The sequence below is a fragment of the Lichenostomus cassidix genome, chromosome 4, assembly GCF_008360975.1.
Source record: "Lichenostomus cassidix isolate B80296 chromosome 4, HeHo_3.0, whole genome shotgun sequence".
Lineage (NCBI taxonomy): Eukaryota > Metazoa > Chordata > Aves > Passeriformes > Meliphagidae > Lichenostomus > Lichenostomus cassidix.
This window is the reverse complement of record NC_139484.1, coordinates 49,223,424-49,250,583: the sequence shown is the minus strand read 5'-3', so window position 1 is coordinate 49,250,583 and position 27,160 is coordinate 49,223,424. Positions and strand designations below refer to the sequence as shown.

General features: G+C 41.8%; 1 long non-coding RNA gene across 1 annotated transcript; it reads right to left on the bottom strand.

Annotated features, from left to right (window-relative positions):
* On the bottom strand, nucleotides 1-27,160 carry LOC146438457 (uncharacterized). The gene is made up of 3 exons (XR_014851776.1): nucleotides 26,476-27,160; nucleotides 24,031-25,334; nucleotides 1-937 (listed from the first exon to the last, which is right to left on the bottom strand). It is a non-coding gene; the product is annotated as an uncharacterized LOC146438457 (long non-coding RNA).

Here is a 27,160-nt window from a genome sequence, read left to right as displayed (position 1 = left end):
TTTTCAAAAACATTTAAATAGTGAATAAGTTCCAGAGACCGCTAAGTTACATAGGTAGCTTTGAAAATTTCCCCTCAAGATAATAAATGTATGTCCCACCACTTGCTAAAAAGCCTTTCTTCTGCAGTGGCACAGTATTACTTGCACATATTTTGTAGTCGTGTTTTTGTTCTCTGACTAACTGAAAGTGTAGCCTCAGTGTATTATTGTGTATGTTGTGCAAGAGCACATTTGGAATTTGCATTTTTTAGATTACCAGACAATAAAAAAACCCTGAGATTGCACAGATATGCACCACCCTTCATTAGAGACAGTGATATTCTCTCCCACCCAGTCCTGCCCAACCAAGACAATATTGCACATACGCCTCCAGACAATGAGACTACCACACCTTTTGCCTCTAATTAAAATTATTAAGTTGAGAAGGAAAGAAATGCATTTCAGTCTGTGCTTGTTAGCCAAATGTCTCGATAAAACTGAACATGTTCTGCTGCTGCCCACCATCTGTCCTTATAAATACTTTTTGAAAACACCGAACAGGAAAACAGATTTATCATTACTGACTTCCACAATTTATACCACTACCCTTGGGTTTTTCTTCATGCAGACCAATAGAATCCACAGAATAGGATAAATTTTTCTCCTATTAAAACAATTTTGCATTTGACAGATTTCAATAGAAAAGATCCAAACCTAAGGCATGTCAAAAGCTATGCAGCGCAGTGAGGATGTCCTTCTTGAGAACAATATTTTGGGGAAATCTTGCTTCTCCTGTCTCAATTCATTCCTCACACATTCTGTTCTTTCAATGTTAGATAAGCTCTCATGGAAGCACTGTGACTCCCTGTCTTTGACAAAGAGGTTGCTTTCAGAGCTCTGCAGCCTTTGAGCAATGTACATCTTCACAGCTTTCCTTTGTTGCTGAGAATTCAAATACCTGCAAGAAAATATACCATTTCCATTTCTGAGGTAAAGAAACCCTCCTAGACAACCATAGCATCTAGTTCTGTCATGATTCCCAGTATTTTGCCCCTGACACAGTGAAGAAATCCCAGCTGATGCAACACAGCAGCCCAGCCACTGATGAATATGGGTTGCCAAGAAGGTCGATGCTGTTTCTTATTCAGACTTCCAATTGAATTTTAAGTCCAGTCACCATCCCCAGGCTTCCAATGAGCTGTTTTAACTAGTGTGCCATAGGTGCCCTTCTTAAAAGCTTCACTGCAGGTACAATGTTATAGTCAACTGGTATTTGTAAAACAAAGGAAAATGGACTTTGCCTGAGGCTGGTGCTAATCTCTAGAGAAAAACATTAATATCTCCTACTGCTGCAGGACCGAGTGTGAGTTCTCTTTCCATGGATTACTGCAATTGGTTCTTATTTTTTTCAAACTACTCTTCCTTCTTATCACAGAAGCTCTTCCCCTGGACAAGTGGGGATTAGGTATTTATAAAATTCAGCTTCACAACAGGTAGGAATAAACAGTACCAGATACAAACATTATGCCATCACAAGATGAGGACTGGCTCACATAGGTGCAGGTATTAATTTCTTCAGGGCTTGAGTTCAGGCAACACAGAGACCACTCTTTCTTTGGCAGATCTTGGTGAGATAAAGGCTGAGTGTGATGATTTCTGGAATACTGGGAGTGTTTAAGAAAAAGCTGCTCAGCTGATATTAAATCAGTTGAGGAGTGTTGGCTAATCCATGGCATTCCAGGTCATGTAAGGGTAGGGCTGCTTGGGAAGGAGCAGTAGTACCTCCTCCTCTTCAAACCAGTGCAAAGCTCTGTTTGCTGCCAGAAGGTACCAGAACTAGAATGCGACAGAAAAGTATCTAATACTAAATGCAAGAAAAGTGAGATTGTTTTGAAGCAGAGAAATACAAGGAGGTCACAAGGAATAGCAGCAGCAAGATTTAAAATTATAACAGACATCTCTGAAAGGCTTCTAGACATAGCATGCAAAAGAAAAGGACCCTTTTTCACTCTTCTATGAGTTAAAATCCATTTGCAAATTCTCTCTAGAAATTCCTTAGGAGTAAGCTTTCCTCTGCAGTTTCTGGCCCCATCCATTTCAGGTTAGACTGGAAATATTGAGAAAGAGGCTCCTGACTCACTAACAGCCCAGGTTTTCTCAGGCTCCCTCATATTCAAATCCATGAACCTCTCAGGAAATACAGATATATGAGTCTGAGGATGTTATCTTGTAAGACAGAATATTAGACTGGCTTCAAGAGTCAGAAATAAAGTTTTGCATCACTGCTAAGGCTGTGTCTATGACAGCCAAGGTGAGAACAATGAGGAAAGGTGAAGATGAAAATAGGCATTTGATTGTAACTGGGATTAGTTTCTGTTTTCTCGCCTTATGTTGATGTTTTGGAGGGTTTTTTCCTCTCCCTTCCTTGTTTTCAGTTACATTTACATTACATAGTTAAGTGAATATTTTGAGCTATCCAAAGCTTTCTGGAGGCAATGGGAAGGAATTACACTGACTGATAATACGTACTGAGTTAATCTATGTTAATATGACTTTTTGGAAATGCAAGTGCATGAAATATTCCAAATACTACATCATACACTGCAGTTACCTCACACTATAACTTGTTATTGCAGCATATGGCTGTCTCAGATGTTGTTGAAAGTTCACAATTTCCCAAAAAAATGTCAATAAGTAGACAGAAAAGTTTATTTCAAAATTTAGGGGTGGGGAGGAGAAACAAAAACAAAACCTAAAAACCTAACCCTTACCTTCTCAAATCACTGACCTTCTGAAGATTTTCTGATTTGCATACTAGAACCAGAAAGCAAGAAATTGAAAGGCAGAAAAAAACATACAAAGTGATTGATAGTTCTTTTCCCTTCACCTGCATGAAGCAGGTCGTTTCTGACATTAATTTCTGATTTAGAGAGGAGTTCATAAATCTTATATACATGTGCATTCATAAACATGCATATAAATATATAAATACATGTATGCAGAGATGTAAATGTGTTTGCATACATACATACCAGTACACAACATTTGGAATCAAACAAAATATAAACAGTACTTTTGGGACCCGATGCACTCCCCATCACTGTCAATGGCATCTGGAAAACATCTTAGAGATAGACCAGTGCCTTCCTGCACAAGAATAAGTTTCTAGTAGAACTCTAAAACACTTGGATAGGCATGATCAGAACAAGAATGATTCTGACCTATGTTTATTATTAGGACCATTAATTGTCAGTTAGGGTCATAGAAATTTTAATTAAAGTTGCCATTAAAAACATAAGTTTTGTTAAAACATTCTGTAATCCAGTGAGACATTTTTTCTGTTTCAAATTGGCCAAATGTTACGAAGCTGTTCTTTCCTCAGTGTCCATTGGACTGTGACAGACAGAAAACCAGTCTTAAAAGAACCATTTGTGGAGTGGGGTTTTTTTCCTTTGGTTTTTTTTCCTTCCTCTTTTCTTTCTCCCTCTTCTCATCCTGCTTTGCTATTCTGCAATCTCCCAAAGCTTCCACATCTTTAGAAGCATTATCATGGGAACAGGAGGGGTTCTGAGTAATTACAGAGTAACATCTATTTATTTAATTTTCCTTTCTGCCACTTACATTTTTACAGATATGAGAAGGTTTAGAAAATTTACAGAATGAGAGAAAAACGTACATGCTTGCTTGTTGTGAGAGAGAAGAAAATCATAACATGCCTGCAACTACTTTCTTACTGGAAAAAGAAGAAATTAAAAGAGAAGAACTAATATTTTGAGTGTGCAAAATTTTTCACAAGGTGAAAAAACAAAATAAGTACCCTAAATGGTTCATTTTGGGTCTTACAAAACAATTTCAAAACCATCTTTCATCCATTTCTAACTAGAGCTGAGGTTCCAGCTTCTAAATGAGCAGTATTGCAACTGTCTCCTGTACTCCAGCATAATTTCTTGAAACTTTTCCTTCTTATTGCCTCTGAATAATCAGCATTTTACTTTTTTTTTTTTTTTCCAAATGAGCATCATTAAGTACATGTGACTCATTAGTAATGATGGTTTAGTTTGGGACAACATTCGGTGGTTTCCACTCCCAGCTTTCTGCCCTTGCTGTCTTGCTTCAGGGGTAGCTCAGCAGCACATGAAGCTCCTTCACCACTCAAGTTTTGAGGAAATCAGAATCCATTTCAATTTCCCCTAGTGCACCTACCTCTAATTTATGGCAGCTCAGCAACTACTCCTGAGCAGCCACAGCACCTCTGCAGTGGAGGCAAAAGCTGCTGAGAGAAGAGCAGGGCAGATTTCCTAGCTGAATTCAAAGGAGCACGCAAGGTACATTAGCACATGCCATGTGTCACATTAAGGAAATTTGAGGAGCAATGCACTCAGTGAAAACAAAACAGCTTGGCAGCAATCTAAATATTTGGAGGGTGGGGGAGGGAGGAAGAGAAGGTGCTACAGGGCCATTAAGAGTTGTTAGATCATCATTCAGATCTAGAAAAAAATGCTTAAGAAGGAGACTCCATGGAGATACACAATTAACCCTTGATAATATATTCATATTTTCCCATTGTTTTTAAGAAAGTCCAAGTAAAACAAAAGATATTACTGCTTTAACAGGTACGACAGCCCTTTGGCTCAAGGTGCACTGGTTTTGAAATGGCAGAGGTCAGCACACAAAGAAAGCATCTGGAGATGTTTCACCATAACTTTCAACACATATTACTTGAAATTGATTCTGTCAAAGATCATGTCAACAAAAGTTTTCCTTGTCCTGTAGCAAAGTATAAAATAAAGTCATGGTCCCCTGGCTTTGTGACTTAAAAAATGAAGTTCAAGAAATAAGATTACTCAGCTGGTCTTCTGGATTTAAAGAATTAAATCCTGTCTTTACATGTAGGCCCAAAAGTATTATACAAATGCAGAAGAAGGGAACATTCCTTGGAGATGTGGCTGATTATTTTCCTAACCCCAAGTATCATCAGCAGCCTAGATGTTACCCTTAGAAAGAATGTGGCCTTGCAACATTTTACTTTGTATATCCAGTTCCTTTTTGAGAGTCTTTGTTTTCTTAAACTGATCTTTGAATTGTATTCAGCACTTATTTCCCGAGAAAACAACTGTGTATTGGTACAGGAAGCTGCACAGGTGACAGTTTAATTTAGAAAAGAATAGCAGAATAACTTCTGCAAATACCACATTAAAAATTAATTCTCTAAAACAAAGCAGGCACAGCTTTGCTCTTACTGCCAAAAAGGTATTTGTCTACCCCATATTTTATTCTTGTTTTCCTGAGAGCTTTCCTAGGAAGTTCTCGAGGTCAGCAAGTGAATGTGCATAGCCAGCCTTGTGGAGTTACTAAAAATATTTGTCTGTCGACTTTAGGCTTCTGGTTCAGCAGGACAAGTTTAGGTAGTCAGAGACAAGGAGGGGTGACAGTAGGTTCTGCTGTCAGATCTTGTGCTGGAGCAGCACTGTCTCTAACAGCAGGGCTGGTGTCTCCACGGAGCCACACAGGCCCAAGCAACAGCTCTAAGCACCACAAAGACTAATTTAACATAACACACACATTCAGCATGGTACATCAGGTAAGAGCATTTGTAATTGTGTGTTATATTAATATGGGGTTAAGTTTCTTTAGGGAATTATAAAATTCTGGCTCAAGAAGAAAAAGCCAGTATTAGAGACTGCATCTTTTAGTGCTGAATCATCTCAAAGAGTCTGAAGAAAAAAATTGTGTTTGAGTGCTTGTATATATTGTAAGTTAGACCTAGTTTTGCTGTAAGTATAGAGCAGCCACTGGATACAACAAGAAGTGAGCCAATGCTGCATGCCCTATAATCTGGTCTGTAATCCACTGCTGAAAAATGCTGCAGAAAACTGACAAAACAAACACTAGCAAATTAGCCCATGTAAGAGAGAGGAAGAAAGAAACACACAGAAGTACTACATGTTATTAATGGATTTGCTGTCATGAGGATTGTATTGTCTTGCTTTCACCACCAGTTTGTAACTCCCTGCCACGTGTATATAAGGTATGAGGGTTTTGGTGTGGTAATTTTTATATTCCTCATAATCTCTGTTCCTTTGTGATTTTCACTTTGTTTTTGATACCATACCAAATACATCTCATTCTTCAAAGTATCAGAAACTGGCAATAAAAATCATTCAGGAGTGAGCATTGGCAGGCTTACCTGGCAGAGAAACTGGCTTTTAACCTTGCAGTGAAAAGGAGGAGAGGATCTGGTTGAGTACTCTGCAGTAGGTAAAGCTGCTGAGCTGTAGGACAGCTGGAAAACTCCATGGCAGTAGAGATGTGAGATATGCCATCTTCTGTCTGGAGCCCCACAGTGCGTGTCTGGTAAGACATGGTCCACTATCATGTTAGCCTCCCACTCTCAAATTCTTCCTTTCATGAGCAGCTCCACTATAATTATTTGCTGCTACTTCCACCAAGCCCCAGTTCCCCATTTAACAGAGGTACATTCCCTGAAATTTTCTTCTGGTTTCCAGCTTATTTTAAGGGACAAATCTAGGAGACAAGAAGAAAAAGCCCATACAGTCAACTTTCCACTATTCATGTCACAGAGATGTATAGTAATGAATTACTGTAAATGGGAAGTTTAATGGAAAAGGACTAGAGTATTTTAATGGAGGGATTTTTAGCTCAAACATAACAGTGTGTAAATGCATAAGCTGACAGGTTCAAAGGCAGGCAAACCCAGTGCAGATCTCTCCTGCCCAGAAGCAGGAGGCTGAGGAGCTCTTACACTGGCTGGTCCCAAGTGGTGCAGTCAGCCCTTGATAGCTCTTGTATAACACCACTTCTGTGGCAACAAAGAGCAGACATGAGTTTACTGGGGTTTGTTAGCTCAGGCTCAGTCAAGACCTTTCTGGAACAGTTGCAGCCCTACACCAGCCAGCTGAGGCACTCCTGAAACCACAATTCATTTACTAAATAACCAGGTAACCTATTCAGAAGCTTTGGAGCTGACTGATCACATTTACACCACATTTGATGAGGAATCTCTGTATGGATCACAGACAGACAATATCCAGCACATCTTTTGTATCTTTACCTTATAGGAGAAACTCCTTTTCCCCATTGCAGCCTCTGTGTTCCTTCTGTAATCTTTATGGAGGGAACTACACACACAGCTGGTGTACAACTGCTACCTACAAAGGACCCATATCTCAGTGCAAACAAAGCACAGAAGAAATGGTTTAGCTGTATAAAGCGACAACATAATAAACAGATTCTCTTTTCTTGTACATTCATTCTTGAGTATCTGCTTATATGGAAACATTTATGGTGTTGAGAATGATTTTTAATTGTTCCACAGCATCTGCTTCTTTCAATAAAAAAATAATAGTTGGCCACACTCCATATGATTCTTTACTCAGGCAATGTTGCAAATTTAAACAGGAATTGGGAAAACTGCAAGGGAACAGAGAGCACAGATGAAAATTCAATGGCATATGATATAATTAGGCCACAGCAGTGCCAAATCCAACACAGACTTAGAGCGTTGTTCCCCCAGACCAACAGAAGGATGCTGTGCTAGCCAGCAAACCACAGTGTGCAGGGGAAACGAGGCACCTCTGAATGGCAGCGCTGAACAGGGAGTTATGTCAGTGCAAAACCCTGGCAAGGAGGCACCTAATTACTGCCATCAGCTACCTAAGGCAGGGCAGTGCCAGACCTTCCTCAAAGGTGCACAGTGGAAGGACAATGGCAATCACCACAAGTTGCAGCAAAGGAAATTCTGTCTAGATATGAGGACAAAAATATTAACAGTGAGACTAATCCAACCAACATTGGAAGAGGTTTCCCAATGAGGATGTGCAGTTATTCTTGCATATATTCTTGCAGTTATTCTTGCAGATATTCAAAGCTCAGCTTTACACAGCCCTGAGAAACTTGCTGTACCTGACAATGGTTTGAGGAGAAGGTTGGATTGGATGACACCCAGCAGTCTCTTCTGACCTACATTGTCCTGTGTTTCTGTGGACCCCTGTCCAGAGTCTGGGATGCTCACGGAGAAATGCAATTAGGAATATTTGTTTATTTTGAACTCATCTCCAAGAAGTCTTTCCCAATGAAAAGTCCTGTAACCATCTCCTCAAAAAGGAAAAAGCAAGAATAGCAGTTTCTTTTAAAACTCAAAACAGTGGTGATGCCCGGACCCAAGTACTCTGTGATATCCTGCCACCTAAAGCACTTGCCCAAGAAATGGCTATCCTTAGTGACCTGAGTGGGTCCAAACAAGTACAGGGTAGCCATTGAGAAATCGGGATTCTGAAGAAAGGCTCAGGGACATGAAGGAGCCTAGGCCTATGCTGAAAGGTTAATGTCTCCTTCCAAGAAATAATGTCTCCAATCTTCACATCTGGTTCTAGACTGTCTTTTGCATGGGCTCAGATGGAGAAAGAGCCATGGAGATGGGGATAAGACAGTCTTTACTTCCTTCCCAGCTCTGATGTGGCCCCCAGGCTGCAGTCACACTGCTCCTGGTTGCTCCTTTCCTGGCCCTTTGACTCATGTATAATTTATTCTGCCAAGATCCAGCTTCAACAACAAGCTCCAAGTTTCTTTCCCTCCCACAGCTGGGCTGCTTATTAGGCTGCTCTCTTGGGAAATGTACACTTGAGTTTCTCCAAGGCAGACCTAATACTGAGGTTCCCCTGGACAGGAACCCTTAACCACCATGTGGCGTAAACTAAAAAATCCCCACACGGTTGTGCCATCCCCATTACCTCCTCTATCATAACCAAAGCCTGTTTTCAAAGAGTTTGGCCCTTGCTGAGTTCTGCAGGCAGCCAAACGCCATCCGTGGGCGTTAGGTGTGCTCTGGGAACAGGGAATGGGATGGGCCCTGAGGGAGCAGGGCTGGGAGCTGGCAGCTTCCTGTATCCCGCCCTTCCCGGCACCCGGACACACAGCCATGTGGGCTGTGGTGCTTCTGGCCAAGCAGTGAAGCAGAGCTGGAGGTGCCCAGGCCACGTCAGGACCTCCCTGTGAGCACAGGCAGCCCCAGCCTTTGGGAGCAGATGCACAGAGTCTCCTTGGATCTCTGCTTTAGAGACAGGTGGCTGCCTGATGTGCCCTGTGTGACACAGCCAGTTTAGACACCTATGGCTTCTTGGGACTTTGATGCACCCATCCAGTGCTCTGCTTGAACCACATTTTGGGCGTCATGCCACTGTCTCAAATGCTCTGTAATCTATTTCTTCTCTCTCTTGCTAAACCTTCTCAAGTACTGTCCTTTCTGTCTTGCCATGGTGCCCTCTGCCTGGGCTGTCCATACGCTTTTTTCAGTGGGCATTTTGTCTCCATACAGCTCCCCAGCAGACTGAGCTGCCAGGGCATGGCAGGACTGGTTCTTCCCAGACATACTCTGGTTGTGTGACCAGAGGTGGTCCTGGCACTCCAATTGCTAGCGTAGCCCAAAAGACCCACAGACTGCTTCAGAGGGACCCCCAGGGTCTGTTAGATCTCTGAAACTAATAGAAAAAACCTCAGGTCTAGACTGAGAAAAAAACCCCAGCCTCTACCAGCTTCTAACTCTTGACTTTCCCTACAGCTCAGACTTTGCCTTCTGCCATACACATCATGTGCTATCATTTCTTTTTTACTATGTTCCACTTGTTCCAATAGAGCATTACTGCAATTCCATGACAAAAGCCGCATGGACCAAATGTACCACCTAAGTTCTTTGTAACCACATTTAAGTATTAAAATGATTTTTGGTTTTGTTCTTCAAAGTTTAAAATAATGTATTTCAAATTACTCTTCCATCAGAAATATGCTAACACATCTATTTGCAGACTAAACCTCTTGGTTTTCCACTTTGGAAGGCAGATGTGGCATTGGCCTTCTAATATCCCCATCCAAGTTTCTTTTGTGGGACTCACAAATACTTCCATCCTTGTCACTTGCATCACAGCAAAGCAGGGAATGAGTCAGAATCTTAGTCTAGAAAATTACCTAATTCCCTTGTCACAGAATATGATGTGTGCCTACTTCTTCAACTACTTTGTCTGCCACTCTTCTTGACAAAACTGATATTGCTTTGGAAACATTTTGACTTTAAAAAAAAAAATTCAGAAAACAAATTCATTTAAAGGGAAATCACACCCAGATTCCTATTTCACAGTTTCCCATTTTGGAGTCCCATTACGCAAAAACATCCTTAATCTCCATGTGCTTTTCCTATTCTTTCTCAGTGATAAGCTCTTCATGGTATAAAATGTGCCATGAATAGTACTCTTTCACTATTGAAGGCCAGGAGATGACAAGCTTCTGTACTCTACCCTAAGAGACTCCAACTAGAAGTTACAAAAACAGAATAAAAACTGAGTTCTCATCTTTTGAAATGGCACATTATCCATTAATGAGAAGTGGCACAATTCAAAGAAACTGCAGGATGAAACTGAAGGGCTGGAACACTCCAGACAATGACAGGAACCCTATCAGACAGGTACTGGAGGGGGTGACACAGGGACATCCAGATAGGGTTACCCAGAGACAACACAGCACTGGCAACGCTGGCACATGGCCAGAGATAACAAGTCTGCTTATCCCACTACAGAGCAGGTTATGTTTTTCTCTTCAGTGCTCAGTGATCTGGCTGGATTTACCATCTTGGGCTTAATGCCAGTGATGCCAGATGTGAGTGTACCCACTCTGCAGTCCAGTCCTGGTACCAGGAAAGCAACAGGGACCCAAGGGGACTCTGCAGGTAGCCAGCTGGAGTCCAGCATGGCTCCTTAAGATAAGACCTTTATTATTAGCAGGGTGAAAAAGAAGAGGGTGGGAAAGAGTGGGACAGTGTGGAAATAGGAAGGAGGGAGGAAGAGGACTGCCTCATTTAAAGCTAGTAAGTTCACTTTAGGTGTGCTGCTTAATTTTGTCCTCAGACTCTGTAACACAGCTGCAGAGAACCCTCTGCCAGAGTGAAGCTGGCTCTGCAAACAGTGGAGCTGTGCCTGTGTGACACTCCTCCTAAATCCATAAGTGCTGCTGATCCCCAGCTGGCTCTGCTGTCCAGTAGAATAACACCCCAAAACATCAGCAGGTAATTGACTGTTAACTGGCCTGGCAATTTATGGTGCACAGATGGTGGTATAACCATCTAGCAGAGAAGCGTCAGGGTCAACTACCAATGGGATATTTTTAAAAACCTCAAAAAAACCCCAAAAAAAACCCAAGTCTCAAGGGCTTTCATACTTACCTGGGAAGCTACATTATGTTTTCTGTGTGTTTATGATGGGCTATTTACTAATTAGTATTTTCCACTTATTGGACTTCATATGGCTGTCATACACATATACATTGGTTTAGCCTGTTTGTTGGTACTCGTACCTGGCCTTGATTATTGGTAGATCACTGGGAGACCTCCCTCTAGGTTTCACAAGGATCTGGGCCTCTCTTGTCCTTGTGCATTAACAGTGTGGTGTCCCCATCCCTCCAGTGCCAAGCCTCAGGGCTTAGCCTTGAGAAGTGCCCCTGAGACGGCAGATGCATGCACAACCTATCCCACAGGCATAATTTGAGAAAACCCTTGCACAAGCTTGGTCTCAGCCTTAACTGTGCTAGGTGGTAAAGCATCTTCCTGCCTCAAAACAATTTCACTCATGTGGTCTGAACAATACAGGGATCTGGAGAAATTACAATGCCCTTCGCAAAGTACAATTGTCCTGTCCTTCTCACATAAATCCTTAAACTGCACACAAAGCAGGAGAGTGGCCAAGCCAGTGCAGAGAATCCACAGAAGAGATGCCACAAAGATTTACCCGTGCACTACTAAAATACTCATAACTTCTTAGAACAAGTGTCAACTGGTGGACTAAGATGGAGCACTATTTTTTTTTACTGTAACATGCTTAGCAAATTCCATTGGAAGAGTGTACACTGTGAATTACAGTTATGTGTTACCACTATGGCTCTGCTGCGACTGCCACCAATTGTCAAAATACATGAATATTCTCCTTTTAATTCTGACACATTTTCCATTGAAGCAAATGGAAGTTTTTCCATTGCTTTGACTCCTTAAAACGCCTTCTAAAAAAAGACCCACATAGCTGTTACAGCAATTTAATAAGTAACTACCATACACAATTTTGTAACTATATGTTTATAGCTACACAGTAATAACTAGATACTTATATAATATAGTTAACTACAAAGTTAAATAGCAGTTATAGCTCACTTTAGCATAAAAAGGAGTATTAAAATTTTACTGGATTGATTTAACATTTCCTAGTGGATTTGCCAGAATGATTTACATGCACTGCCTGTCTCTTCTCGTAGCTGTGCTCAGAAATTAAGTGCAGGCTGAATAACACAGGGATTAACACATGGGATTGAACCAGTCTGTGAGTCTTGTGGCCTGTCTTGAACAGAAAGCAAAGAGCCAAAGGTGCTTTGCTAATCCATAACTGTTTCAATGCTGAAGTCCATTTCTCCATACTGCGCAAGCACTGAGGAGATCTCCAGAGCATATGCAGTTCAGTCTCTCCACTGGAGCAGAATGCAGAATCCGCATGTGACAGATGTTGGTCTAATCAGTTCTTACAAACCCCCAGTGAAGGTGATCAGCAACACAGCCTGTCTGGTGCCTAGCCACTAGATAATATTTTTTTCATATATAATTTAAATCTTCTTCTCTGCAAATTAGACTCTTGTTTTATACACATCCCAGTGGGCATGTTAAACATTTAGTTACTCGCTGATGTCTTTAAAACAACCTTTAGGCAATACCAATGTTTTTCCACTTCACAACATCTTATGCTGATTTATACTAGCTGAGCAGCTGGCCTACAGTTTTAAAATACCTGTTCTGCCAGCATCAGGCACTTGATGACAGCAAATCAAGATTTATGTTTTTCTGTTCAAGTGTTTTGTGATTTTAATGTGCTTATTTTGATAGTGACAGTAAGTCATTGTGACCTCACAGCTCTGATGGTGACTTGTACAAACGAACTAAGGATGGATTGTGTCCTCCAAGGATAGACAGCAAGATGGGTTTTGCACTCTCAGAAAACACACCAGGTCATTTTTGTATTACGTTCTCAGTTTTGCCCCCTCTAACAGAGTAAAATTCACCTTAAAAACAAGGGTGGGAAAAAGACAATTAGAACTTTGTTTTCTCTTAAACAACTTTCAGCAGAAGGAGGTTGAAGTTTTTTAGCATCATACAACAGGATTTTTAATTCCAGCTAAGATGTCAAGTGAGATGTTCTGCTTTCAAGGATGGTCTAGTCTGTTTCTTACAGAGGCATGATGCATTTATTTTATGTCAATGGTCAATCTGTAGAAAATTCTTGCAAGCATTCTTAGTTTGGCATGGAGAAGGACTGCTCTAGTCTCTGAGACAACTTTTTAAAAGTCCCAAACCCACTGATATCAGCTTGGAAATACACATTCCTAGGAATTCTGTTCACAGAAACAAGACATCAGCTAGTTATATTGTCTTCTCAATGGCTTAGAGATTTATCTTGAACGCATTACCTGGAATGACTCAAGACTGGATGGCCTAGATAATTGAGTGGAAGTTGTGTGACCCAGATTAGCATCCACCACACCTCCTGACTACTGGCATAATTTGGTCCATATGGGATGCAATGCCAATGTTTCTGTACCTCACAGGGAAGAGGAAGATGAGGAAGATGAGAAAAACTATAGGGATATTGGAAATATTAAAAAAAAAAGAAAAAAAAAAAAAGAAATCTGAAAAGAGCAGAAGACAGCTTCAGAATAAGATCCTTTTGATATACAAGAATTTCAAAGGACAAAACAAAATGTGCTGCTCCCTTCTGATCTGGCACGACTTGTCCTGAAAACAGTAAGCCTCACTCCCTTTCTAGGCACTGGTACATGGAACTGCTTTTGAGGCAAGCATAAGGAGTAATTTGTAAGAAAGCAGTTTTATAAACTTTAAGGGATCTTGCAAGGGATCTTGCCACTGGTTCCAGCACGGGTTATGATAGCATGAAGCTGACTGACAAAGAAGCTTACAAAAGAGTGCAAAGAAGTGAAGTCTAAGAAGCTGGTCCCCGAGTTGGTGCTAACCCAGGAGGATTAAATGGAGTGGATTTGTCTTGGTCTGCCTGGGCAGATCATTTGCCCTAGGAATCAAAGAATGAGCAGAATAATCCAATAAAAAAGGTTTATTTCCTAAATATTGTAGGAAAAAAGGCAGGAATATTTTGCTTAGGGATAAACAGAAATAATGTGTAAAAGAGAGATTTGAAAGTAGACAACTTTGATTTTTCTTTGAATCAGATGAACCAGCCAGAGACTAGAAATTGTCTCGAAAATCAGTGTGAACTTCTATGAACATTCTGTGCTTCTTGTGAACACATTCTTCCTCAGACTATGTTCTGAGTTATAGCCAGCATTCAGGGTGTCAGTGCAACACAGAAGCTCAAAGACAGTAGTTGAAGACATTGAACAAGTGTTAAGAAAGCTTTGAGGGAATTCATGGCCTGGGAGTAATGGAAGAACCAAACAGTGAAGCAAAGGATAAAGCTTGTGCTGGAGGAGACTTAAACAAGGGGAAGGGAAAGGTGCTTGATAAATATCAGGTTGATAACCAGAGATTTTTTTGAAACTGTTGAGCTAGAGTTGAAAGCCTCACCAAGATGGAGGGGGAGCAGAGGGAAGCCTACTTAATGAGATGGGGTGTCTGGATGAAAATAAAAGTCACTGAGAGGAAGAGGGGGAAGAGAGCCAGTAGGTAAGGCAGGGGATTGCTGAGGCTGGGTGGTATCAGATGTGATGTACATCACAGTAACATACAGTAGGAAGAAAAATCAGAGGGAAGATATGAAATGAAAGACAAAAAGGAGAAGGGTGTAGCTGTAGGAGGAGGAACCATCAGTTTTCATTCAGCTTCCCTCCTGTGTAGAAGAATTTATCACTGAAGTTTATCTTCACTGTTTCATGCCACTGTGGCTCAATTTGTGATATTTTTTCACAAACAACTTTGGTAAATGCTCCCTAACGCTGTTCCTGCTGTGATTGCTGAGGTCCTTCACAACATGAAGTAGAGTGGTAAAAGCCAGCTAATTGCTGTGCAAGCAGGGTGGAGTCTCCAAGCAGTGTTATTATTGAGTGGCAACTCACAGTGTGGAGCTGTTGAAAATTACTCATGTTTTAGTAGTGTAACTATGCTACTTTTCCTAATACTAAATGCCCTCTGACATGCCAGATTTACTGGGGACTATAAATAAAAGTTTGTGGCCAATTTTTGAACTGGCACAGAAAATAAGAATTTAAAAATGCAAGTTTATAAATTTTGCCATTACAATTGTGGAAATTACATTCCTGATCCCATCAGATGCCTCCTCCCCTAATGCCAGGCTCCCAATTTCTAAGTCTCCTGCCACAGAACCCCATGATTTTCCCAGGCTCCACCTCCCTGTGGTCAGCTGGAATTATCTCATGGTCCTGACTCAGCTTCAGTTCTTCTGCCTCCACCAGCATAGTGGTGTCCATTAGCAAACAGCCCTGCTACAGCAGAGCCTGATCTCAGAACAAAGGCAAGGCAGTGAAAAAGGCTCCACAACAAGAGAGTTACCTGTACACGTTTGTCTGTCTGCCTCCCACTAAGGCTGACTGTGATGGCTGCTTCTCTGGACCTCAGAACCCTCCCCACATTGTCCTGTGGCCAGGGGCAGCTGACTGCTCCCTCTTGGGAAAAACTTCTTAACTGTTTGCTGATAGCTGGATTTGCAAGTATCTAAACCAGCAAAGAAAAGTCTGGAGCTTTTTGCTGACCAGAATATAGAATGCTCAAATGGAGCAGTTTTCAGTGCCTACCAAGATATTGCTGTCTGCAAAGTCACTGTACAGACTGACAAGTTTTGGTCTTCCAACAGGGTCACTTAACTAGACCAAGGCTGGCTAGTCAGGAAGTATTCTCCCCTCTAGAAGTCAAACAGATTAGCTTCATTTTCAAGGGTACATTTAAATTGCAGAGAACATGATGTAGAGATCCCCAAGCTAGCACTGAGCTGATTTGGCAAGTCCACACAGCACAGCAAAGTACTGTGCAAATATTCCAAGTGGGACTGCAAGGCAGAATAATCATGTTCAGCTGGCACAGCACTCAGGGCTACATCGTGTCTGGTTCAGTGCTGGCCTGCGTGGAGTCTTTGCACAGTTTTCCAGCTCTTCAAGCTGTGGGACTAAATTGTACTGCACCAGCACAGACATCTTTGTGCACACCCTAAGTTGCTGATCAGAGTCTTAGATTATTACATGGTAACTCCACTCCATCCCAACTTCTCTCTTATAATCACTAAGAAGTCTACATGCAGTATGATCTATATGACCTCCATTTGGTTACCTCAACTTCTTTGTGAGACACTTGCAATCTCTTAATCTCTGCTTTTGTGCATTGATTTTTCTAAGCCTAACCTTGAGAAAGTCTTATAACCATGATTCCCTCAGACATCTGCATTTATCCTGACCCCTTCCTGTCATCCAATATATCCCAAATCCTTTTTAAGAAACAGTTACCAAAAAAGAAATCTTTTATGCAGATGAAATTATAATCTGGTACTAGACATGAGTGAGTAAGAACTTTGGCATCAACCTAGATTAGTTACCCTAAATTCAAGAAACGATTCCCTCTAGCAGGTCCTAGCAGAGCAAGGAACAGGAAACATGAGAAAATTTGCCATCTTGCAAAGTTTTTGTAGCACTGACTGTGTTCTTGAAAAGCAGCCAGCAATCCATCCTATCCACTTGTAAATGTTCTGCAGCTACTCTCTTAATAACTCAAGGATGATGGATGAATGTAAGGTTGGGCAGCTTTGTTTGATAGCCTAGGGGAGAGAGAGGGAGGGAGAGAAACAAGTATCAGCAAATAGATTGTGCAACAGACAAATAAAAAGAATTACACAATACACTATATTTTAAATAAGCCTTCTGGAATGTTGTCATTTTCAGCAATTGATGTTGCTTAGAATAATTCATCAGCTAATTCTACCAATAATTTCATTTCAAGAGAGACAAATGGGTCAAAGCATTGCCCCCAAAAGTGCTTAAAGAGTGTCAACAATGTAAAGCACTATTTACAACACATTGTATTTTCTAAAAAGAGGTAGTCCCTTCATTTCAGCCCCCTATCCCCTTTGGAGCTTTAGCTGCAACTCAGGAGAATGGGCTTAAACATGAGGTGGAGGGGAGTCTTGAGGTTTTTCCACACCTCAGAGGAAGTCAGGAGTCACTTTTGTTAATTGTTTAATTCTGTGATTTTTCAAACCCCTAGGAGACACAGAGCAAAAAGTTTTGTGCTCCAAATTTTCACAACAGGTAAGTGAGAAACAGAGCCAGTACTGTCAGCAGGTTTAAATTCTACAGAAATGGGGACTGGCCCCCTGCTTGGTATTGTTAAGATTGTGAAAGTTCATTTAAATCTGTTATGAATTCTTCTAGTAAATATTAATAAATTGCTTTCTGCTTGAAGACAAACACTTCAGAAAGACTTAACAGTCCTTTCTTTTCCTTCAACTCTTACAACTTCTAACCTGTCCTTCTTTCCATTCCCTCTCCTTGAACTGAAACATCTTCTTCATTCTGTGATCACCAGAGCATATAATGCAATTAATGAAAAAAATTCTAGTATGAATCGAGATTTTTTAATGGAAACATGACTTTTGGAATTAGGAATGTGTGGAAGAAGTATGGGAATTGTAATGCTCTCCTACATACATGAAAACCAGCAGAAGTTACAAAGAATATAACCATGCATGGTAAAGCAGACCACTGGTTTCGTCAAGCAAACCTCCAGTGGGAAAGTGAGCACCTGCGAGTGCTTTTGATGTTTGGGCTGGGCTCAGTGTTTCACATAATTAATAAACTTTTTTTAAAACCAGCAAACATTGTATTCATGTCTTGATGAAGAAGTAGCACAATAGCATATGCAAAGGGTACTAGTGCACACACTTAATAAAATCAACATCAAAATGTCTCTTGACCTCAGTTCTGACATCAGCAGCCTCTGTGTATGTGAGAACAGATGTCTGAAGTTGACTTGCAGTGGCAGAGAAGTTTCTGATAAATGGAGGAAACCATTTTTTGGAGGGCTGTAGCCACTGTGCAGCTAATGGTAGAAGCACACTATTGGCTCAGTCAGTCTGGAATCTGGTAGCAGCTCTGAACTACTGACTGACATTCACACAGAGCAGCTTCTGCAGGAAATGTTTGCCAGACTCGCTCTGTATGAGAAAACTCCACCTGGCACAGGTGGCTATGAATGAATCTGACCTGTCCCCTACTCTATGCCTTGGCCATCCATGGCATTTCAAGCATAGTAGAAGCTATTCACCTTGGTGACTTTTCATGGCCACTACAAAAGATCACAGCAAGCTGCAGAATGAAGACTACATTCAGCTTCAGCACTCTCACACACAGTCCTCTGAGATACAGAAATCACCATGGTAAGAAAAAAACTCTTTGGGGCAGATTTTTTTTTTAGAGCTCTGAATCTGAAGAATGAACTTCCAATAAGCTGAAGACCACAATAAACCACAGAACTTCCTGTTTCAACTGTATTCGACCTTGTCTTTCTAACAATAATAAAGAGCAAAGTGCCAGTATCCCATCAGGAGAGACTGCTGCAGAATGCCCACCCTGCATGGTGCTGTTGGGCACTTCAGTGTGTTCGCTCTCCACTGTTGCAAAGCACACTGCCGAGGGCCAGTGGAAGATCAGGCTGTATGTGTGAACAGCAAATACCGTGAAGGGACCAATAAGAATATGCAAATGTCCTCTAAATCTACAAACTTTGAAAGAGAAAAGTACAGTGCTGTCCCACCTGGAGACCTCCAGCTAGTGTGCTATTTCTGCTGTTCACCATCTTCAGCTACCCATGAGAGCAATCAATGTTGTCTGAGGAAGGACTAAAAAAGTAATCGCCACATTTGTCCTGCTTGAAGCACAGTTTTTATAACACTGGCAGATAAAACAATTTCTATTATAGTGCATTGGTCACACTGAAATGGCAACTGTTTTTAGTCTTATTTTTTCCATCTATGCAGCTCAGGAGTAGAGCGCAAGACTCATATCTGCTTTTTGGGGTACGGAAGCTGAAAGCATTATACAAAATGTTGTCAGACAACTTAAGTGCCTTAATTCATACCCACATGCCTTCTGCTAAACACCCAATTCAAGGCTCTGTGAATTTGAGTCTAAAAGGCAGGGATTCCTCAGTCCAATAGCATGTTTAATTAATTCCTCATTACTATAATATTGAATATTATAGCACCAAGTAATCCAATAATTATAATTTTTCTTTTCAAATCTGGAATTCATTTATGCGGTTTACAGCAAAACAACCTTGGGATTTCTCAAAAGCAAAATAACTTGCCTTTATGTCTTTATTTGTAAATGCATTTCTGAAAAATGTCATGTGAATTGTATTTTTTCAGATCCTTAAAGAGATTTTACTACCTCAGCATTAAATACAAAGAATCCTACTTGGGCAGTAATAAATGTAATCTCTTTCTGTCTAAGGAACCCTGTTTGACTTGACAAAACATGTATTGTCAAATGCATGGCAGGCACAGATGACTTGGGAGATAACACAGTACAAGCAGTCATAAGGTCTGAAACTCAGGGAACTACCAGAAATTCCCATACAACTTTTATTTTTATGCTATATTCCTTGTGATTTTGTTCTTTCGATATGAGTAGTTACAGAAGTAGTTTAATGCCAAAATCATGAGAATAACCTTACGTTTGTAAAGTCCCAAGTCTTTTTTTTTTTTTTTTTGGCTTGTACATCATATCTTTCCACTCAGTTTCCTTTGACAACTGTAGCTAGTCTAAGATAGTTGTGTATATGACTACATAGTGACTTTTGTTGACTTCATGGAGACTTTTAACATAATCAAAAATAAGAAATAATATCTACCCATCAGATATGGCTTCTTCAGTGAAGAGCTAAAATCAAAATTCTAACTTTTGAGGAACTTTGCCAAACTAAAATAAAAGCCAGAAATACACTCATCTGTAACCAAGTCAACTTATTTCATAGCATTTGTTGTAAAAGCATGAATCACATAATGTGCCCTGGGTAATTCTGTGATGGCCAACTTTTTATATGCAAACGTTGCTTAAAGAGCCTTGCAAACAATTAGGGTTCATTCCTAGCTCTCAGTGATACTGACTATACTCCATGGGGCTGGTCTGGTGAACCCCTCGTGTCAGTCCTGACATCTGGCTGTGTCCTGAGGGTGCATGAGGGCAAGTCCTGGGGATCACTATCTCCTTCAGCATCTGGCTTACTGGAGGAAACCCACAAAACAGTCAGAAAGGGAGATGCAGCAGGTCACTGTGGAGCACAGTCAGTCTGTAGTGATCTACACATGGCTACACAGTAGATAATCCCACAGGAGCAGCATGAACCTAATCAGCAGTTCTCAGGACAATGCAATGATTTGGGTTTAGCAAGGAAAGTGCTGATGACACAGACATAACAGAGTCTTCCATCATAGTCCAAATAAAGAATTACATGGGGTTTTTTCTTTAGGGTTTGGGGTTTTCTTCAATATACCGGTATTCTTATGGAAAAGATGGATTGTTTGGAAATGGTTTCAGTTCTCTAAAGGGATGGAGATCCCAGAGGATTTTATTCCTTCAGCTGATGCTGACAGACAATCCTGGATGCTCAATACCTTTCAAAATTAGGTCACAGACATAAGATAGATTAGGGCCTAATTTTCAGTTAGGTTTTTAAAAAAGGATCTGGGTTACAGTCTTGAGAAGTAGAATATTTTAAGAAGTTTGTATTGTCTCTCTGCTCTGCATGATAGAGTGGCATGTGGTATTTACTACAGGTGCACATATTCACTTTACAACCAATCTGAAAGCAACATGTTCAGATCATATAATACTCAGCGATGTTGCTGCCCTCTTTGAATGAGTTTAGGGAATTATGCCCAGGTCCATGGATGCATTTAGGTGCCTGATGACCAATGCTATCAGGAGCTGGGTGTTTAAATATCTTCATGTACCCAGGACAGAATGGTGGAAAATGGGCTGTTTCTACAGCTTTCCACAGCTATCAAGGGCAATGCCAAAACCAGTGACTGCTGTGAACAGCAAGGCTGGGACCATGCTCAGTAGTGCTGCAAGCCACAGGGTGGATACAGCTAGGATGAAAAGGTACCCATCACCTGCTGGGATCCCCTCCTAGAAGCCAACACAGCCACAGCTCCCAGTCTCCACAGGATATTCACAAAAGCAAACCTGCACCAGCATGTACCCAGAGGAGCCCTACCACACCCAAACACACAAGGGCAGCTGCACACATCATGCAGGTGTATCACAGAGCCCATTCTTCTCCATTTACACATGGGATCAGGCCCTCCTTCTGCTTGAAGCTGCCCATGTGCTTGCATGGGCCTGTACTTCACCAATGCCCAGAGACAAACCTGTGCATGAATTGTTCAAAGGTATCTGTAAAATTAGTTTTGAAAACTGCAAAATAATGATCTGATGACAGGCTGGTCATATCTCCCATGGCTTCATTACCTCAAATGAAGCTGAAGAATCAGGAAATGTTTTGTTTTCTCATTGAACCAATGAAAAAGAAATGTATTCTTCCTGATGCTTCACCTGTGAGCAGTCAGGTCTGCAGCAGCACTTCTGCCATCTCCCTGGGCTATGTAAGGGCAGACATAGGCCAAGTGAGGCAACACTTGGGCATTGCCCCTGATACAGCCAACAGAGCTGCCCCCTGGCATCTGTACTTGGATCAGCCTGGGTACATTTTTCATTTGTGTCCCAGTTCTGCTACTGCCGAGTTAACAAGAGTTTGTGATGGGGCATGTTCAGGCTTCCAACACATTAGGAATAATGCTAATGATATTATATGTTTTGTCTTCATTACGGTCTGGTGCTTAGAAAATAAACATCTTGGCTTTGTCTCAATGTTTATCTTCAATAAATACCTCAGCTTTGTCTCAACAATTATCTCTCTGCAGCAGACCATTATCCAGTAGCAACATATAATTCGTTTAACAGCACTGTTTAAAATATATCCTCTTTGTGCTGCAGAGAAAGGAGCTGTATGTGGGAAATGTCAGGGGCCTCATGTATTCTTGGAATTAAAACAGAAATTAAGTCATTCGAGCTACTTTTTATCCTCTCAGTTTTTGTTTTTCCATTTCTTGTTTTGCACAATACAAGCTCTCTCTGGCTCCTGAGGAGATTGCAATTGGAGAAATCTGGAAGGCTTCCAGGGAAAGCATATTTTAGGGCAGTCCTGTGCCAGGGGCTATTGCAGGTGATAATAACTGATAAAGGTCCAACATATGACCTGAATCTGCTTCAAACTGATGACAGGGCTTTAGGAACAGGTGGGCGTTGGGCTTCTTTGTATCTTCTAAGGAAAAGAAATGAGAAGCTCCTGGTGATAATTGTTAACTATTAACATCATGTTGATGTTTAAATCTGATTGCATGCAAGTCAGCGAGACACCTAGAAGTTAGCAGGGTATTTAAAGGAAAAAATTAACTCATTAATTTTGGAGGTGTAGGGGCACCGTGGAAGGAGACCCTGCCATGACTACAGTGCTCCATGCAAGTGGCCCAGGCAGCAACATCTGGGAGAAAACAGCTCTCTATTACGCATCAGTCTTTTTGTTGTCTGCATTCGGTACTGAGCCAAATATGCTGTTAACACTTAGGAAATACGCAGTAGGGCGGAGGATCTATTCTCCTGTGCATCAGTACAAGTCCAGAGAAACTCTATTAAGGTTGCAGAAGTAAATGAGATCAGAACCTGACTTCCTGTGTTCATAACCAGATAAACTTTAGCAAAGATCTGAAATAGTAGGACGATTCTGAGGTTAAAGGTTGCAGTGATGAAAAGTGGATGAATAGGAATAGGTGGTGGAAAAACTGAACAAGCAGAGCCCTAGTGTGGATGGAAACAATACTTGAGGTCTGCAGTCAAAATCACTATGGTTAGATTCAGTAAAGGATACTGGTTTCTGCAGGGGGAAAGGAGGAGGAACACTCAAACTGTTTGAGGCACTTGCAACCAAGTCTGATGTTTCCCCAACTCATTTGGTACCTCACTATCAAATCTCAGCATTCCTGGGCTTCTATGCAGCCCACACTCACCACCATCTCACACATGCTGACCTCTCAGTACCTATTTCATGCTCACAGCTTAGTGGCAACCCCAGACTAGGAATCCTTGTACAAAGGTCTCATGAAAGGGTCAGTCTAGTCAATGCACTCTGAATACACCTCCACACTGAATTTCATGCAGAATGCCACAGAGGGTCCTGTGTCTTGTAGGTGAGTCCCATACCTTCTACACTAACCAGCAGTTCACTTTTATCAGCTCTGGAACCTAATTCTGGTGGCGTAACCCACAGGAGCAGACAGCATCCCCTGAAGCAAAGAGCTGTCTCCACCCTCATCCATCATCAGGGACCACTGCTGCAGCCAGAGCGTGGGAGATGGGGATGGAGGTTGCTATCTAGTCTGCATTGCAGCAGGATAAGGAGGTTTCACATGGTAATTTGGAAAGGCTCCTGACACCTCCCCACAGGAACAGCTCTAGTGATACTCCCTATCTCTTCTAGGAACAATCAGGTGACAATGCCATCTGGGCTGACACTAGCCTACAAGCCACTAATGTAGCTAGTCATGCCTAGCAAATCTGGCACTTGTTCATTCATTAGGAGAGATGAGCTACAGATTCTCCTCCAGAGCTCTGTTATCTCTCTACTAGGCAGACAGAATTTAAGTAAGTCTAAGAGATGTGATTCAGCCTTGTGGCTCAGGAGCACTGGTGGGACAGAAGGGTCTTTGCTTCTATTCCTCTTACGTATTTTATCTGATGTGAAGTGCCTGAATAGCTCAGTGAGCAAGGACACACCCAAATTCACATGAAATGATGACGCAGTCAATTAAGAAGAAAACAGGCCCCTGAGTAGGAGCAATGTGACATGCTTGGAAAACTGCACATAGGCAACAGACTTTTCATATTAACTTCAGTAAAGACAATCCTTCAGGTCGTACTCACAGGTTAATGAAGCCCTTAGAAGCAGTGAGTCTGCAGGGAGGGCAGGGCAGATAACCCAACAGGAGGAAGTGTTTGCTTCAACACAAGGAATCCTTGTGTGCATGAACTTGGGAACTCTGCATGCTATGGACAAAGTCTGTCACTGATCTCAGTTTAAAAGTGTCCTGGACTCACATATACAAGTCAAGAGGTTCCAGATGAGAGTTCACTGAATGACTGAGGACTAGAAATTGCGTCTTACAGCAAGAGTTTCCAAAAGCTGAAGCTGTTCAGTAGAGCAAAGGGAAAGGCTCATATAGGTGTAATTTAGGAGTACATGTATTTGAAGCAAAACTTTGGAGTGGGCTCTCACACACATCTGTCTAGACAATCTGCCTTAGAAATTAGGCATGTGGTTTCAGCAGAGAGGAGAAATTAACTGGTGGAACAATTTACATGGAGCAGAGGGCAGATTCTTCATCACTAAGCATAATTTAATTTAACTTGGCTGGTTTATGCAAAGAAAATCAATAGCTCAAACAGGAACAAATGCAGGGAAACCCTTTGATCCATGTTATGCAGAAGGACATGTGAGATTATTAATTCTGGATATCAGTCAATGAAAAGTGGGTCATGCTGTGCTCTGCTTCCCCTTCACTCATGATCCTTCAGCATCAGGTCTGTAAGCAGTGGCAGCAAAATGAAGCATCTCCAGCATTGCCTTCCTCCACCCTGAGACAGGAAATCCAGGACCAGCAGGAGTGGGAGAGAGAGACAGGCAAGAAGACTTCAATCCAGGAACAGAGTTTGGAAATTCAGGAATTAATACCATGTTTTACTTGGGTTGCATAACTAATTGTTGAGCAAGAGAAGAGTGCAGATGTGGGCTCGTAGGATCTAGAATAAATTCATTAGAAATTAAGAGTCTGATGGCCAGCTGGAAACTTTCTACTCTCAAGAGGCCAGAGAGAGTTCTTACAGAAGAGGGTATCACTCTCTGTCTATCTAAAAGAACTGGCAAAACACATTGTCTGCCTTTTTCTCTTACGCACATGCACACACACAAAAAAAGAAGAAACATAGACTTTTTAAAAATACCTCATTATATTAAGATCATTCCCATGATTGAGTGCAGAGTTTTCTTCACTTCTGGAGTTTAGAGTCCTGTGTGAGATCCCCTCTGTGATTCCTCTGACTAGCCTTGAGTGTGTTGTCTCATGACTTTGTAAATGCATCCACCGAGGATGTTGCAGTGACCTCTCTTGGTAAGCACTCTGTGTGTGTATGTGTGTTTCTTCTCAAGCTACTCTTTGCATGGTATCTTCCTGAAGATGCAAAAAGAAAATGAGCTCAAAAACAGTGCTAATTGCCTAGAAAGTAGTCAGAATATTACCTATTTCTTACAAATTAAAAAAAAAAAAAATCCTCTGCCCATTTTCATAGAATTAGCATAACTGTTCAGCCAACAAAATTTGTCAAAGAGCCAGTCCAGATTAAACAAAATATTTGATTCCCAAGTACTCAAATCTCCTGTTTCTTTAAAGAATAGAGCTTCATTAGAGTCATCTTCAGTGCCTTAGTCTCCTTTGACAATGATATTACAAATGCCAGCACAAAATTAAGATACAACCCTACATAAGATGTGAAAGTCCATGCCTGCATTTGCTCACTTCTCTGACCTCTCTGTTGCTCATCATGGGTACAAGATGTATTTCAGCCATTTGAATTTACACTCCAGGCTTTATCAAAGTTTTCTTCTCATCATCCCCACCCTGACCTGGAGGAAGTATTATCTTAAGGACATTCTGCAAGTCACCAGTAGTGTTGCAACATGCCACTCCACCTTTATGCTGCTGGACAGAAAGATAAAGAGCCAAGCCCATGCTCCCATCTGGATAAAGAGAAGCTTTCTAATAGAAAGCACGAGGAAGCACTGGCACATGTTACTGGTGGAGTCTTTATGAACTGGTTTGATTGGCATCTGTCAGGATGCAGGATACAGGCTCAGTTAATTCTACCTTCCAACACTATTTTTCTGAGTCTAGGATGAAATTCTGCTCCTGATGAACTGTCAAGACTATCTGCCTGTTCCCTGCAACCTGGGAAACTGAGGATACACAATGTGGCAACAGGCATTGAGGAAGGGGACTGCAAGTCATGTTAATCACCTTAGAACATCTGCCCCTTATCTACTACTGTCCAGATTCTACAGTCATTGGTATCGACCGAAATTTGACTCTTCAAATCCCAAAATGATCTACAGCTTCCAGACGTTTATGACTTGCACTATTTTTAGCTGCTTACCCAGTGCTCATGATTGATCTGCCTGGAGCATGACTGATCTGCAAGCCCCGAGGGAGGGGAGAGGAAGAGGTTCATGGAGACACACATTGCCACGGGTGATAAGCTCGCATCTGTTTTGAACCGTAAAATGGCAGCTCGTTGTGAAATCCTGTCAGAGCATACCTTTAAAAACCCCAAACAAGCACAGCATCAGCAGCACATAAAGAAATATTTGCAAGGCCCTGGCGGGAAGCCAAGAGAACGTGGCTAATGTTTCACCTAACCTCACCCCCTCGCTGGCTGGCCGTGCCCCGGCAGCCCTGCCCGTGTGACGCTAGCCTCCGAGCTCCGGCAGGCAGCTGCTCCTTGACTGCCGGCACTGTCTGCCCTGCTGGCAGCAGGACAAGGGAAACAAAGAGGCTAAAGCATAAAGCGGCAGCGCTGAGCAGCGGCGAGGGCTGAGGACAGCGCGGGTTCCCTGCCGGCAGGGCCAGAGCGCGGCCTGTGCCGGGGCATTGCGGGATGCCCTCGGGAGGCCCAGCACCGCGCACACCCGGAATGTGCCTCTTTCACACCGCGCTGTGCCTTCCCTTCGGAAAAATCCACTGCCACTCCCCAGCCCCCCTGTCCTTTATATGCACCTAGTAATTTGCCTCCTCTTTCACACCCCAAAATACCTTTCCTTTAGCACAGAACAGTTTACTTTTCAATAATCTGTATTAAAAGTAATTATCCAGAGGCCTGTCCCAGCAGTCCTGCTCTGGAATTCTTGTTTTCTCTGAGATATTCCTGTGTCATTACTTTGTAGAATTAGTAGCCACCCGAGATACAAAAGTCAGCAGAATATCTGCTATAGCTCTGTCGCTAT